This window comes from Martes martes (genome assembly GCF_963455335.1).
Source record: "Martes martes genome assembly, chromosome: 2".
NCBI classification, from domain to species: Eukaryota; Metazoa; Chordata; class Mammalia; order Carnivora; family Mustelidae; genus Martes; species Martes martes.
In genome coordinates, this window is record NC_137889.1 from 50,049,968 (window position 1) to 50,064,916 (window position 14,949).

Below are 14,949 nucleotides of genomic sequence, written 5' to 3' on the forward strand. Positions count from 1 at the left end.
GGGCTGATTTTTTTTTTTTTTCATTTTTGCAAACAGAAGTACCTGAGTGTAAGGTGGTTTTTTTTGTTGTTGTTGTTGTTGTGTTTTTTTTTTTTTTGAGTGTAGGATTTTTAAGGATGCATTCCTAGAAATAGAGTTTCTGTATTAAAGCATATGGGTATATTTAAGATTTGGCAGATCCTGTCAGATTTCCTTCCAAAACTGGAAGCTCCACCAAGTATATGGGATTACCCAAATCATCACACTCACTAATAGACAAAAAAAGTCCCATGTCTTGTCTTTATTAAATTGAAAAAGTCAAAAGTGGTAACTTTTTTTTTTTTTATTTCTAGCCAGATACCAATTTCCATAATCTTGATACAAGATGTGCTCTGTAAATATTTTCTTCCAGTCTGAGCTTCTCTTTTCTTCCTATTCTTGACAGAGCTCTTCGAAGAGCAGCAGTTCCTAATTTTCACAAAGTCCACTTGAGCAACTTTTTCTTTAATGGATTAGGCTTTTGGCGTCCTATCTAAGAAAACTGCTTACCTTAAGGTGACAAAGATTTTTTATTTTTAGGACTTTACTAGTTTCTCCTTTTACATTTAGGTCTGGGATCCATTTAAGTTACTTTTTACATATGGTACTTATAAACATTACATATACACCACAGATGGGTTGAAGTTTGTTTTCTTTGTACCTTTGTTGAAAATCAGTTGGCACCGTGTTAGTCTATTTTTAAAAAGTGTTCAATAGTTTGTATGTCTGTGCTTTCACCCATACTACATTGCCTTGGTTGCTGTAGCTTTCCATAAGCCAGTAAATCAACGTGTTTTGGGTTTTTTTTTTCCAAAAACATTTTGCGATTTTGGTTCCTTTATATTTCCGTTATACATTTTAGAGTCAGCCTCTTGATGAGAACAAAAACAAACACCCTCTTGGATTTTGATGATAATTGCCCTTAATGCATAGACCAGGGAGAGTGGATATCTTAATATTTGTCCTCCAATACATGAAGGCAGCATATTGCTTTGTTTTGTGTGGGTCATGGATTTCTTTTATCAGTTATTTCTAGTTTTTAGCATACAGATCTTGCACATACATTGTTACTAGTTTACTGTGTGTATACGGACAAAATTTTCAATTTCTAATTGTTCATTGTACAATTGGTTTTTGTACATTGATCTTGTATCCTGATACCAAATCCACTTATGTAGATTTTTAGAAGTTTTCTATTCAGTCGTGTTGTCTGCAGCTTATTTGTAATAAATGTTTTCTTTCTTTACAATCTTTCTAATTTTCCTTTCAAATGCCTCTTATTTCTTTTCCTTGTCCTGTTGCACTGGTTTGACCTTCCAGGTGATGGTGAAAGGAGTGGTGAGGTTAGACACATCCTTGCCTTGTCATCAGTCCTGGGAAGCAATCATTCAGTTTTCATTAAGGAGGTTATTTGTAGGATTTTTGTAAATGGCCTTTTTCAGACTGAGGAAATTATTCCTGGTTTTCTGAGACTTGTTAATCATGAATGGATGTTGGGTTTCATCTGGTGTGTTTTTTTTTCTTTTTCTTTCTGCATCTATTGAAACCATCATGTCTTTTTTTCTCTTCATAATGTTGGTGTGTGAATCACATTCATTTTCCTTTGTAGGGCCAGCCTTAATTTCCAGAATATTGCTTAGATTCCTTTGCTAGTATTTTGTTGAGTATATTTGCATCAGTGTTCATAAGGGATGTTGATCTGTAGTTTTCCTTACCTTTTAATTTCATTGGTCAGTGTAATGTTGCCTTCAGGAGTTATGGAAGAATGTGGGTAAACGTCATATAATTTCTTCCCTAAAGGTTGGATAGTATTCACCAATGATGCCATTTGGGCCTCTTTATTGGAAGGTTTTTATCTGAATTCAGTTCTTTAAATAGAGTTACGCAGACTATTTCTTGAGTTTTGGCAGTTTGACTTTCAAGGAAATTGTCCATTTCATCTAAGTTACCAAATTTACGAGTGTAGTTATTCATAACATTCTGTTTTGTCTTCCTGTGGTCAAGCTACTAAACAAAATATTGTAGACTGTGTTTTTTCTTAATTTCTTTTCCTCCTCTTCCCCCTCCTCCTCCTTCTGTCTCTCCCTCCCCTTCTTCTTCTTCTTTTGTCTTCCAACCAAAGTGCTAATTTCATTTATGGTTAGAAAATGAGAAAAAGTTCTTTAATCATTTTTTACACTTAATGCTTTTTATTATGAATCATTTTATTTCTTCATTGCATTTTCATTTCTATTAATAATGACATACGAGAGCTGTTAATTTCACTGCATTTTAAATTTAACCATTAACTAGAACATTTAGTAGTTCTACTCTGTATGTCAATTGATTCTTTGGTGTTTTGTGTAATTATGTTGTCTACACATAATTTCACTTATTTTCCAATAATGAATTTCTTATTTTCAAATCTCTGACTTTTCTGCTTTAATTGCAGTAACTTCCAAAGTAATGCTAAATACAAAACAGACGTGAAGTTGTTTGTTTTATTTATGACTGCAGGGGAATACCTTTGGTGTTCGTTGTTAAAGTATAACATGGGCTGTTGATTGAGATACTCTTCATCACATTAAGAAGAAAAATCTTCCTGGTCCTATTTTCACTAAGATTTTTTTTTTCTTTTTATCAAATGTAATAATATCAAATGCTGTGGCTGTCTATTTAGTTTATTTTGTTCCCTTTGAAACTATTAAATTGATGGATAATATTTTTGGAATTTACTTCTCTATACTAGATGATGTTTTTGTGTGTAGTTGTTGTCAGGATTGGGCCAGCTTCATAAAATTAAATGAGATGGTCTCATCTCTCTCAATGCTTTAGCATGGTTTTGCTTCTTTTTTTTTTTTTTTTTTTTAAGATTTTTTTATTTATTTATTTGACAGATCACAAGTAGGCAGAGAGGCAGGCAGAGAGAGAGAGAGAGAAAGAGAGAGGAGGAAGCAGGCTCCCTGCTGAGCAGAGAGCCCAACGTGGGGCTCGATCCCAGGACCCTGAGATCACGACCTGAGCCGAAGGCAGAGGCTTTAACCCACTGAGCCACCCAGGCGCCCCATGGTTTTGCTTCTTTTAATCAGGTGTACTCTTGGTAATTCCAGCAGAGTTGGGGTAGGGTGGCAAGAGGTAAGGGGATTTTATTTCTGTGGCAGTTACTTTCTTCTCCAAAAGGTCCTTCTTATTTTAATTCTGAATTCCATCAAGGTTATAATAGGTAAAATTATTATAAGTAAAGAATCTACTCCAAATTACCAAATAATATGTCCTATTAGCATAATCTTGACCTATGCATCAATAAAGTACTTTATCGCTTAAAGGGACCTCAAACCCCATTAAGCCAAGCTCCTCAGTTGAAAAATGGCAAAACATAAAATTGTTCCATCAAGAGTCACATAGCTGTGAGTCACTCTACAAAGAGAGCTGTAACATTCATCCTTTCTAGGAATTGAAATGTACTATTAATTTATTATTCTCTGAATCACCCAGCAAAGTCAGCAGCATGAAGCACCATAATTTGAACTTTTACTGGTGACATTTTGCTTCTTCCCAGTAACTTTGAAAATGTTAATCTGTTGGCCCAAATCTAGATCAAAGCCTTGCTGCCCAGCAGTTTACTCAGTGACACCTGAAAGGATCCACTGATCAGATTATATAGTTGTTATCTTAATAGCAAAGAACAGGTGGCTAGGATGTGATGGAATGCCACACTAGGAACACTGCTAGTCTAAGAAAATATTGTTATAAAGTTCCTTCTCTCCTCTTAACCCTTGCTTCACTCTCCCTGCTGGTGGCCAAGTGCTGACATATTTGTGGACGAGCTTATCCCACCACATCCAGTTATTTCCCTTTCTTCTGTAACCATTTGAGTTTGCACCTTTCCTGCTTTGCAATTAGGACAAAATTATTTGTAATTGCATATGATATTAAGGATTCAACACTCAATATAATAATAAAATATTTTGCCGAGTGTATCATGGTTTATGTAGTCCTCTTATAAACTCTCATTTGATCCCAGCCACATTTCTGAGATGGTGAAAGAGTGTTACTCTCCCCATTTGACCCTTGAAATCAGGGCTCCGAGGATGGGATTTGTGCAGAATCTCCACCGCTTGGTAAGCTTGGGCTCAAACCCAGTTTTTCTTACTCCCGTTTCCATGTGTCCTTTGGTATAATATTAAACACACTGCCTCTTTTTTATTAAAGGCACTTTTTATTTTTAATTTTGTTTCCATTTTATGTGATGATGACGATGATTTCACTGTACTAAAGATTTTACATAAAGTAACTCCCGTAATTTTCATAAAAGTTACTTGCCTAGAGAGCCATACAAGTAATAAATAGTAGAGTCAAGGTTTAAACCTAGTTGGGCCCTCTCCAGAGCCCACAGTCTTTGTTTTTTGTTTTTTGTTTTTAAGATACACTTATTTATTTTAGAGAGAGAGAGAGCATGAGCAGGAAGGCCAGAGCGAGAAGCTCAGGGCTCCACGCGGGGCTCAGTCCCATGACCCCAGCCAAACCAAGAGTCCAGTGTTCAACAATGGGGCTACCCAGACACCCCTCCAGAACCCGGAGTCCTAACCGCTACGTTAGGCTGCCAGAAAAAAAATAATAGAGTTCATCCATAATGCCACCTCTGAGGTCATTCGTTTTGCCTTCATGTGTAAAAAAAAAAAAAAAAAGAGCTCTACTCACTGTTTTATAAACTATTCACATTGTGGCCCACATTTTCTCACTACTGAGATACATTTTCATTTTTAATTGCTGCATTACAAAGCTATACCATGGTGTATTAAGTTGACTTCCTGTAGGCCACATCTAGATTTTTTTCTATGTTTTATGTTGTTGTAAGTAATTCTGCAATAGCTATCCATGTACAGACATCTAGTACTCTTTGATTATTCTGTTAGACTAATTTCCTGAAAGTGAAAATTCTAGATCAAGCAGCTGCATTTTAAATCTGGACGCTGTTTTAACTGTCCACCAGAAAGGTTGTAGACAAAGCTTTATTAGAAAGTAAAACAAGCAGAAAGAAAGAATGAATGAATAAGAAGCTTAAGGTTCTAATTTAGATATCAATATGACAGGTGCCAAAGAAGTAGATCAAAATGTCCATTTCCTTACTGACTTATATTAAATTTGACCCTTATTTTTTCAAGGGCAATAAAATTGCAAGGTTCTAGAACTGGGTGATATTCCAGATATCAAGGTAAAACATTATCTGCACAATATAATTGTGACTCTTTCTCTTGACAGGAAATTTGAAAGAGATCATTCCTTGGATTAACACACAGGCAGCCAGCAGGTTGCTTGTGGGTTTTTTGGTGTTTTTTGTTTTGTTTTTTTTTTTTGTTTGTTTGTTTGTTTTTTTTTAGCATTTGAAAGGAAACAAATTCTTTCCTACAAGAGAAGTACTAAATCATTGAACCTCAATGACTGAACTTTGCATAAGACTCTAAGTAGAGGGACGCCTGGGTGGCTCAGTTGGTTAAGCGGCTGCCTTCGGCTCAGGTCATGATCCCAGCGTCCTGGGATCGAGTCCCACATCGGGCTCCTTGCTCTGCAGGGAGCCTGCTTCTCCCTCTGCCACTCTGTCTGCCTGTGCTCACTCTCTCTCTCTCTCTGACAAATAAATAAATAAAATCTTTTTAAATAAAAAAAAAAAAAAAAAAAAAAAAAAAAAAAAAAAAAAAAAAAAAAAAAAGACTCTAAGTAGAAAGTAGGAACTCTGATAATGAGAGAGTCTGAAGGAAGTGTGCATGGCAGTGCAGATGATGTAGAACCCAAATGGGTCCAGGTGGAATCTCTGTAAATCTGGGTAGAGAAGAATGTGGCTGAACCAGAGCCATTTTTCTAGACAGTGCCTTGGAGCCTGAGAAACTAGACTACAATTATAATACAGTAGTCACTTCTCCCATATTTGTGTTAAAATGCAAAGGGATCATAGTAGCTGTGAGTCTGTGCTTTGGAGTCAGATGGTTCTGGATTCAAGTCCTAGCTCTACTAGTGCTGTCTTGTGGATGGTACTTTGCAAGTGTGTCACTTTTCCTTTCCGTAGAATAGTAGTAATACCTAACCTGTGAGACTGTTGGGAGAATTAAATAGGACACTAACCCTATGAAGTCCTTACCAAGTCTAGTGAATATGAAGGGCACAGTAACGTTGGATGCTAATTGTACATGTTTGATCCCCTCCTCTTCCTGACTCTTATCTAACTGGTTTTGAATAAAGGCAGTGGGGGAAGTAAAATGTAATGTGGTACATACAAATTCTTTAGCATCCGGACCCAGTTTAACATGTAAAATACAGATTTTCCCTCATGATAACAGACTTTACAGACTAATGCTCAGGCCTTCCTCCAAAGTGGAGCTGGCCAGACTATGTGTTTTGCCCCTCACTAGGATTGCACTTGCATGTGGCTTACGTCATTATAATAAACGTGGGAATGGGACCTTTATCAGGTCAGTGGGGAGGAATTCAGGCTTTACTCAGTAATTCAGTTTGCCTTAACTGAAACCTGCTTCACTACACCAAGGAAACCCTGCTATAGTTTACAGACCCCCAACCAATATAGGTCATTGTCTCCAGCACCACAACCCTTCCCTTGGGTCCTCTGTTCCCATCCAAGGGCACACCAAGGTTTTATTATCACTATGTCCTAGTTCAGATAGATGTCTACTCCTTAGATAGTTTTCTTCAGACTAAGGCCTAGTCTAATTCCCTTCAGTGAACCTCAATCACCAACCTCCAGGCCTCCAATTTTCTTCCTATCCAAAATTGTGTCAGTCATTCACTTGATACTTACCTGTCTCACTAAAGAGACAGGAACCTACAAAAGACAGCTGTCTGACTCCTTAACTGTAGTAACCTGGACCCTAAAACATGTCTGGCACCTAATAAACAAAGAATTGCTTATTGGTTGACTTAATGAATACATTCTGGCTTTATTATTTGTCCCCCATAAACTTGCCCAAGCTACCCCATGGATGTATTTTTTTTCTTTTTAAAGATTTTATTTATTTGAGAGAGAGAACGAGCACAAGCAGGGTGAGGGGCAGAGAGAGAAGCAGGCTCTCCACTGAGCAGGGAGCCCAACGTGGGACTGGATCCCAGGACTCCAGGACCTGAGCCAAACGCAGACACTCAACAACTGAGCCACCCTGGATGTAGGTTTTAGATTTCATGTTGGTTAAGTGATGCTAATAATGAGGATCAATTGAGATGAATACATGTAAGTGCCTAGCATAGGCCATGGTGCTAAACAGTAGCTAGTATGCTGTTGGCCCTTTTAATGATGAGGTTGTATTTTGTAATGAATTTATTGAGGGAAATTTTCTGGGTATAGATTCTAGGTTGACTTTTATACTCTCAACACTTTAAAGAGATTCCAGTATTTTCTGCTTTCCATGGTTTCCAATGAGAAGTCTGTTACATCCTATCTTTGTCTCTCTGTAAGGTAAGTGTTGGTTTTTGCTGCTGTTTTTGAGATTTTTCTCTTTATCACTTTTTTTAAAAGATTTTATTTATTTATTTGAGAGAGAGAGTGAGCGAGAAAGACAGCACAAGCTGGGGGAGAGGTGGAGGGAGAAGAAGAATCGGACTCCCTGCTGATCAGGGAGCCCAATGCAAGGCTTAATACTAGGGCCCCAGGACCATGACCTGAGATGAAGACAGGAGTGTAACTGACTTAGCCACCTAGGCGCCCCTCTTTATCACCTTTTTTTTTTTTTTTTTAATTTGCCATGGGATTATGATGTGCTTTGGTATGATTTTCTTCATGTTTTTCCTGCTTTGGGTTTGTTGAGTATTTTGTAAGCATGGGACCATAGTTTATATCAGTTTGGGAAATTTTTCTTCAAAGAAATTATTTCTTTACTGGTTTTCTCTGTCTTTCCCTCTGCTCTCCTTCTAGGACTCCAATTATATGTATGTCAGATTTTTTGATAATATCCCTTAGGTCACTGTTCATTTTCTTTCCCATCCTTATTCTCTGGCTTAAAAAAAAAAATGGATTCTATTGCTTTCTTCATTTACAAGTCTTTTCTTCTGCAATATACAATTGTCCTTAATACCTATCCAGTGAATTTGTTATTTCAGGTATTTTATTTTTCATCTCTAAGAGTTCTATTGGTTTTTTAAAAATCTTTCATTTTTCTCCTCAGTATGTTAATGGTGTTCCTTAAAATCTTTGAGTATATTTACACTATTTTGACATCTTTGTCTACTTATTCCATCATCTTTGTCATTTGTAGGTCTGTTTCTATTGATTGATTTTCCTCCTAGTTATGGCTCACATTTTTTCTACTTGGCATATCTAGTAATTTTTGTATTAGTTTCTGAACATTTTGAATCATAGTTGAACATATAGATTTTGTTTTCTTCTCTTAAAGAGTTTTGGGAATTGTTATGGCAAACAGTTATTTGCAGTTCAATTTTATCTCAAGACTCATCTTTGTTAAGGTGCATGAGGTCAGCCATAGAACTTCACTGTCCAATCTGGTAGCCTCTAGACACATTTGACTAAGTTTCAATATAAATTATCTAAATGAGTTAAAATTAAGTAAAATGAAAAATTCCATTCCATAGCTCTAGTAGACACATTTCAAATATTCAACAGCCACATACAACTAGTAGCAACTGTATTGGACATCACTGGCTTAGAATATTTTTACTCTAGAGATAATTTAGACCTACTCCTTTTTTTTTTTTAAGATTGTATTTATTTATTAGACAGTGAGAGAGGAAACACAAAGCAGGGGGAGGGGCAGAGGGAGAAGCAGGCTCCCCACTGAGCTAAGAGGCTGACGCCAGCCTTGATCCCAGGACCCTAGGATTATGACCTGAGCCAAAGGCAAACCTTTAACCACTGAGACACCCAGGAGCCCCTAGACCTACTCCTAAGGCATAATCCTTCTGGGGTCTTTACTGTGTGTTCAATGAGAACTTTATAGTTTGTCTTATCAGAACCTAAATATATCTTATTCCGAGGTAATGTACATCCCTGGAAATTCTTCAACTTACAGTTTTCCATGCCTTCTTTGCTTACAGAATTTCATTCTATGCTTGCATAGCTTAGTATTAGGCAAAGAATAAAAGGGATTTCTTTTTCATGCATTGGTTCTTTCTCTCCAGAACTCTGCCCAACTCTGCCACCCTCTTATCTCCCAGGACTCAGATCTCTCTCTCAATGTCATCTTCACCTCACCAAGTCTTCCTTGTTCTGCTTTTGATTCTCTTTTCTGCTGTGGTTCTCCCTTCAAGTAGGAAGCCAAGGTAATCATAGGGCTTACTTCTTTCCTTTCTCTCATGTACCAAAGTCCTATGCAATTGTGCAATAGGTAGGACTTTATGCAATGTCTAAAAATTATTGTTCTGTATATTTGATCAAGTTTATTAATTTATATTATCAGAAGATAAGTCTGGTCCCTGTTATTCTATGATAGCTATAAGTGGAACTCCTTGATTCATAAAAACTTTAAAAATTTTATTTCCTGTCTTAGTGAGTATTCCAAGATGTAATAGACTTAATTTATTAATTGGACAAGCCAAATTAACTCATGTTTATTCCACCATTGCATGGAATTATACACTGTAATATAATTTTCATAACATATCCTGCTTAAATAGTTCTATCCACGTTCTCACTTACTTTGTCTAGAAATTTTTATGCACCTCTTCAGTGATGCATTTTTTACTTTTTTACTTGTTTCTCCCATATTTACACAACTTTTGCTGTATATTTCTTTTATATTTACATACTTAAATATAAAGTCTTACTCATAAAAAAATCAACATGGGTGACCACATATTTTAGTGGAAATTCTGAACAATAACAGTAAAATTTGTAATATGTTAACACTGGAATGTAAAGGAAAAGATATATAGTTAGACGTATTAGTTCAAAATTTCAAATTCATTCATTTCTTATTTCAATGTATCACTTTGATCTTTTCATTTTTAAATAAATTATATTAAAGCATGATGTATAATAAATTCATTTTCTATTGCTTCCAAGCAAATTACCCCAAACTGAGAGGTTTAAAACAATATAAACTTATTTATCTCACAGTTCTGTAGGTCAGAAATACATGTGGTCTTGGCTAATTTTTCTGTTCCAAATCTTGCAAGGATGAAATCACTATGTTCACTGGCTGGAGTCTTATCAGGAGGTTCTAGGAAGAATCCACTTTGAAATACATTCAGATTTCTGAGAGAATTCTTGTCCTTGTATATTAAGACTGTGGTCACCATTTGCTTATATAACTTGGGCCTTTCTTAGCTCCTAGAGGACTAGCCCTATATGGGTCCCGATATCTTAGAACCAAAAATAGCAAGTTAAATCCTTTTCATGTTTGTAATCTCTCTAACTTCCTTTTTTGATTCATCCATTTTTAGGGAGATAATTCTCTACTTTTAAGTGCTCATGTGACTGGACTAAGCCCACCCAGCTAGTCCAGGGTAATATCTCTCTTTGTGAGTCTATAACCTTAATTGCATCCAAAGTCCCTTTTCCCATCTAATGTAACACATGCACAGGTTCTAGTGATTAGGACCTGGACATCTTGGGGGGAGGGGCAGCTATTCCACCTCTAATATAAAATATTCAGAAGACAAGAAGTAAAATATTTAGGGAAAAAGAGGAAAATGATAAAAAATGATATTAAAGACAGGAAAATGAGTTCTATCATATAACTCATTTTTGTATCTGGAAAAAAATAATGGAATAAATACACTCCATGATTCAAGAAAATTTTCCAGAAACAAGACCCAAGTCTTAAAATAAACAAAAAAACATACAGGGGCACTTGGGTGACTCAGTCATTAAGCATCTACCTTCAACTCAGGTCATGATCCCAGGGTCCTGGGATCAAGCCCCATTTCAGGCTCCCTGCTCAGCAGGAAGCCTGCTTTTCCCTCTCCCACTCCCCCTGCTGTGTTCCCTCTCTTGCTGTGTCTCTCTCTGTCAAATAAATAAATAAAATCATAAAAAAAAAGACATACAGATATCTGGGAAAACCTGATACAGAACAATCCATATCTACAAAAATGGATAAAGCTAATGGATGTCAAAAATGAAGAAAAAATTCATGAGTATCCAGTTAAAAAGATTAAAGGAAATTATAAATTATGAAATTAAAAATATATAAATTATAATTTATATATAAATATATAAATCTATATATAAATATAAATTATAATTTAAAATTATAAATCAAGCTGACCTCACATTCCCCCCAATCAATGCTGAATGCCAGAAGACAGTGGAGTAATGCTGACAAAAATCTTTAAATAAAGTATAACCCAATTATTTTATATCTTCCTATAATACTCAGTGTTCAGTTAAGAAAAAGAATGTATTGTGGATGTTTTGAAGAAATATCATAGATTGTAGAGAAAATTTAATACAGGATATTGATTATACAAATAGTTATATATAGACTAGTTACTTCAAGAAGCCACTACCAGCTCTGAAGCTGAAGAACCAAAGTGGGAAATTCAAAGCCCACAGTTTTTTCTGTAATGATGGGGCAGTTCTTGGAAATGCCAACACTACCCTATACCCAGGAATGCATATTCCTTCTGATGCTGCAGAAGATCATGAGTCCAAAGTGCCTGCTGCTCCCAGGCTGAGAGCCCACAGATGCTATGCTGTCAAGACTGCATTTGTGTGGTTGCTACTGTGGGAAGCATGATGTCTGAGCAGGAGACCAGTGGCCAAGATTTACCTGCCTTTGCTAGTGCTACCACTGCCAGACACACTTACTAAGAGCACAATAAATAAATGCTTCTACCAAATAACAAATGTAGGTGAGAATGTGGAGAAAGAGAAACCCTAATCACTATTATTGGGAATGCAAATTGGAGCAATTGCTCTGGAAAACAGTATGGAAGTTCCTTAAAAAATTAAAAATAGAACTACTACATGATCCAGTAATTCCACTACTGGGTATTTACCCAAAGACAATGAAAACACTAGTCTGAAAAGATATATACACCCTTATGTTCATTGCACCATTATTTACAGACACCTGTAAATCTGTGTTTTATATGTTAAAAAAATTAGAGACATGGAAGACAGAAAACAGATTCAGGTCATACTTCTAGAGATTAAAAACTATGAGGTCTAACATGAAAAATACACTAGATGAGTTAATGGCAGATTAAATGTTGCAGAAGAAAAGATTAATGAACCTGAAGCAATTCCAATAGAAACTATTCTAAATGAAACATAAAAGGGAAAAAATAAGAAAAAGAGCACCAGTGAACTATAAGAAACATTAAACAACTGAGTATATGGATAATTAGCATCCACAAGGAAAGGAGAGAGCAGAGGACCCCCCAAAAATTTTTTTAAGAAATCATGGCTGAAATTTTTCCAAGTTTGATCAAAATGATAAACAGAGGTCCAAAATGTTAAATAAATCCCAAACATATGAAACATATCAAACATATGAAACATAAAGGAAGTTAAATCAAGATAACACATAGTCAAATGGCTGAATGTAAGTAATAAAGAGAAAATATTAAAGGCAATGAAGAAAAAACAACAACAGTATTTTAGAGAGGAACAAAGAAAAGGATATCAGCTTTCTCACTGGAAATAATTCAAACAAGAAACCACCAGAGCACCATTTTTAAAATACTGAAAGAGGGGTGCCTGGGTGGCTCAGTCAGTTAAGCATGGGACCCTTGATTTTGGCTCAGGTCATGATCTCAGGATTTTGAGATCAAGCCCAATATCAGGCTCTGTGCTGATGTGGAGCCTGCTTAAGATTCTCTCTCTCTCCCTCTCTCTTTGCCTCCCCCACCCCCATGCCCTATGCAGGTGAGGGCAAGCACTCTCTCTCCCTTTCTCTCTCTCTCTCAAAAATAAAGTACTGAAAGGTGAAAAAAAAAAAAAAACCTTGTAAACTTTGAATTCTATACCCAGCAAAAATATCTTCCTAAAACTTTGGAAAACAAAGTAAAAACTGTCAGAACCAAAATTTTCAGAACTCTGGATAATAATAAAAGGAATGCTGAATTATGAAAAAGGCAACCAAAAAATGGTAGTAAAGATTTGTGGCATTTCTACTTTCCCTGGCCCCATGCATCCCTCGTTCCAGGGTAGTCCTCATGATGGCAGCCTGTATTACCACTGTGAGACCGTGGGCCTTGGTCTCAGAGAGAGAAGAGTACACCACATTTTCAAAGAACTATGTTGGTCCGTTCTAACTTGTGTTGGGGCTACTGAAAGGTCTTGCTTTTTTTCCCCCCTAACTTGGAAGTCATCAGGGCAGAAAAGTGGTTATACAGTTGGAACTTCTTGTAATCCTTGCAAGGCAAATGAACTACTGCTATTGCCTTGGCAAAAGAATACAGCTGAGGCAAGCAGTAGATGTGCCTAAAGCCTGGAAGGAAAAGTTGGGAAGAGGGTTTTTTGTTTTCTTTTGTTTTTTTTGTTTTTGTTTTTGTTTTGTTTTTGTTTTAGTTTTAGTTTTTGTTTTTCAAATTAGAGCATTCAAAATAATTATGTATACCGAGGAGCCAAGAAAGCTATGCTTATGCCCAAAGTGGGATGTGTGCTTAGAAAAGACTTGGAAAGACACTAAACTTTCACCCTGGCTGATCTCTAGCCTCAGCATTAGCAAGAAATAGAAGCTCAGCATTGTAAATGGCCTGTCAAATCCTTGAAGGAGTGCCCCCCAAACAGGCTGAGAGTGTTTTTTCCATTTCTTTCTTTACTTGTCTTGTTCCTTTGGTTACAGACACTTAGAGAAATCTCTGTCAAAACACCACCTGATCACAAGCTAAAGGGACAGAGGTTTCAGAAATATCACATGAGAAAGAATATGGACTTTACAGAAATAGTTTTAAAGGCCAATAAAAAACTAAACAGCTACAGTTCACAACTAACAACAAAATAAACCCTAAAAGGGGCAAAATCTGATTTCCAGAGTTGCCATATTATATTTAAAATGCTCAGTTTTCAACAAAAATTAGGAAGCATATAAAGTAACAAAAAGTATAGCCCATTCATAGAAAAAATCAACAAAAACTGTGTCTGAGGGTCCCTCGGTGGCTCACAGGGTTAAGCCTCTGCCTTCAGCTCAGGTCACAATCTCAGGGTCCTGAGATCGAGCCTTGCATCAGGCTCTCTGCTCAGTGGGGAGCCTGCTTCCCCCCACCTTCTGCCTGCCTCTCTGCCTACTTGTGATCTCTCTATGTCAAATAAATAAATAAATAAAATCTTTAAAAAAAAAGTTGTCTGACAAGGCACAGATATTGAACTTACTAGATGAGACTCTAAATAAACTATTTAAAATATGCTCAAAGAGCTAAAGGAAACCAGAGAAGAAAAGCTAAAGGGAACAGGGAAAATAACATCTCAATGAATAGGGAATATTAATATAGAAACATGAATTGTAAAGAGGAACAAAACAAAAATTCTGGAACTTGTGCTTATCAGAAAAAGGGGAAAGAGAACCTTTTTAGAATATGCCTGACCATTCTGTCCTTCTTAACAAAGTCTGCTTTCAGGAGAAACTATTTAACCAGATCCATATATGCTGTTTTTTTTTTTTTTTCCTATCAGAGCCTAATTGGCCTCTAGGAAGGAAATACCCAACCCCAGATGACTCTAGCTTTCTACAGAAAGGCTAGAAAGAAGGGGAGAGGGAAAGGAACTACTCAAGCTCCTTCTACATTTATATATGGAAGAAGGAAACTACCCAATTTCTCCCCACTTTAGCCATCCTGTCTCACCTAAGAGGAGTGGGGACTGAAAATCAGGTGTGAAATGCACAGTCTAGAAGCATAGGCTCACTAAAAGATTGAGACCTAATCATAGGAGTATAGAACATTTCCCATTGCCTACACCTTAGCAGTACCTTACTAAAGGCTTATTTATAGCAAATGATTTTACCGAATTCATCATGCTCAGTTATTAAAAAAAAAATTACAAGG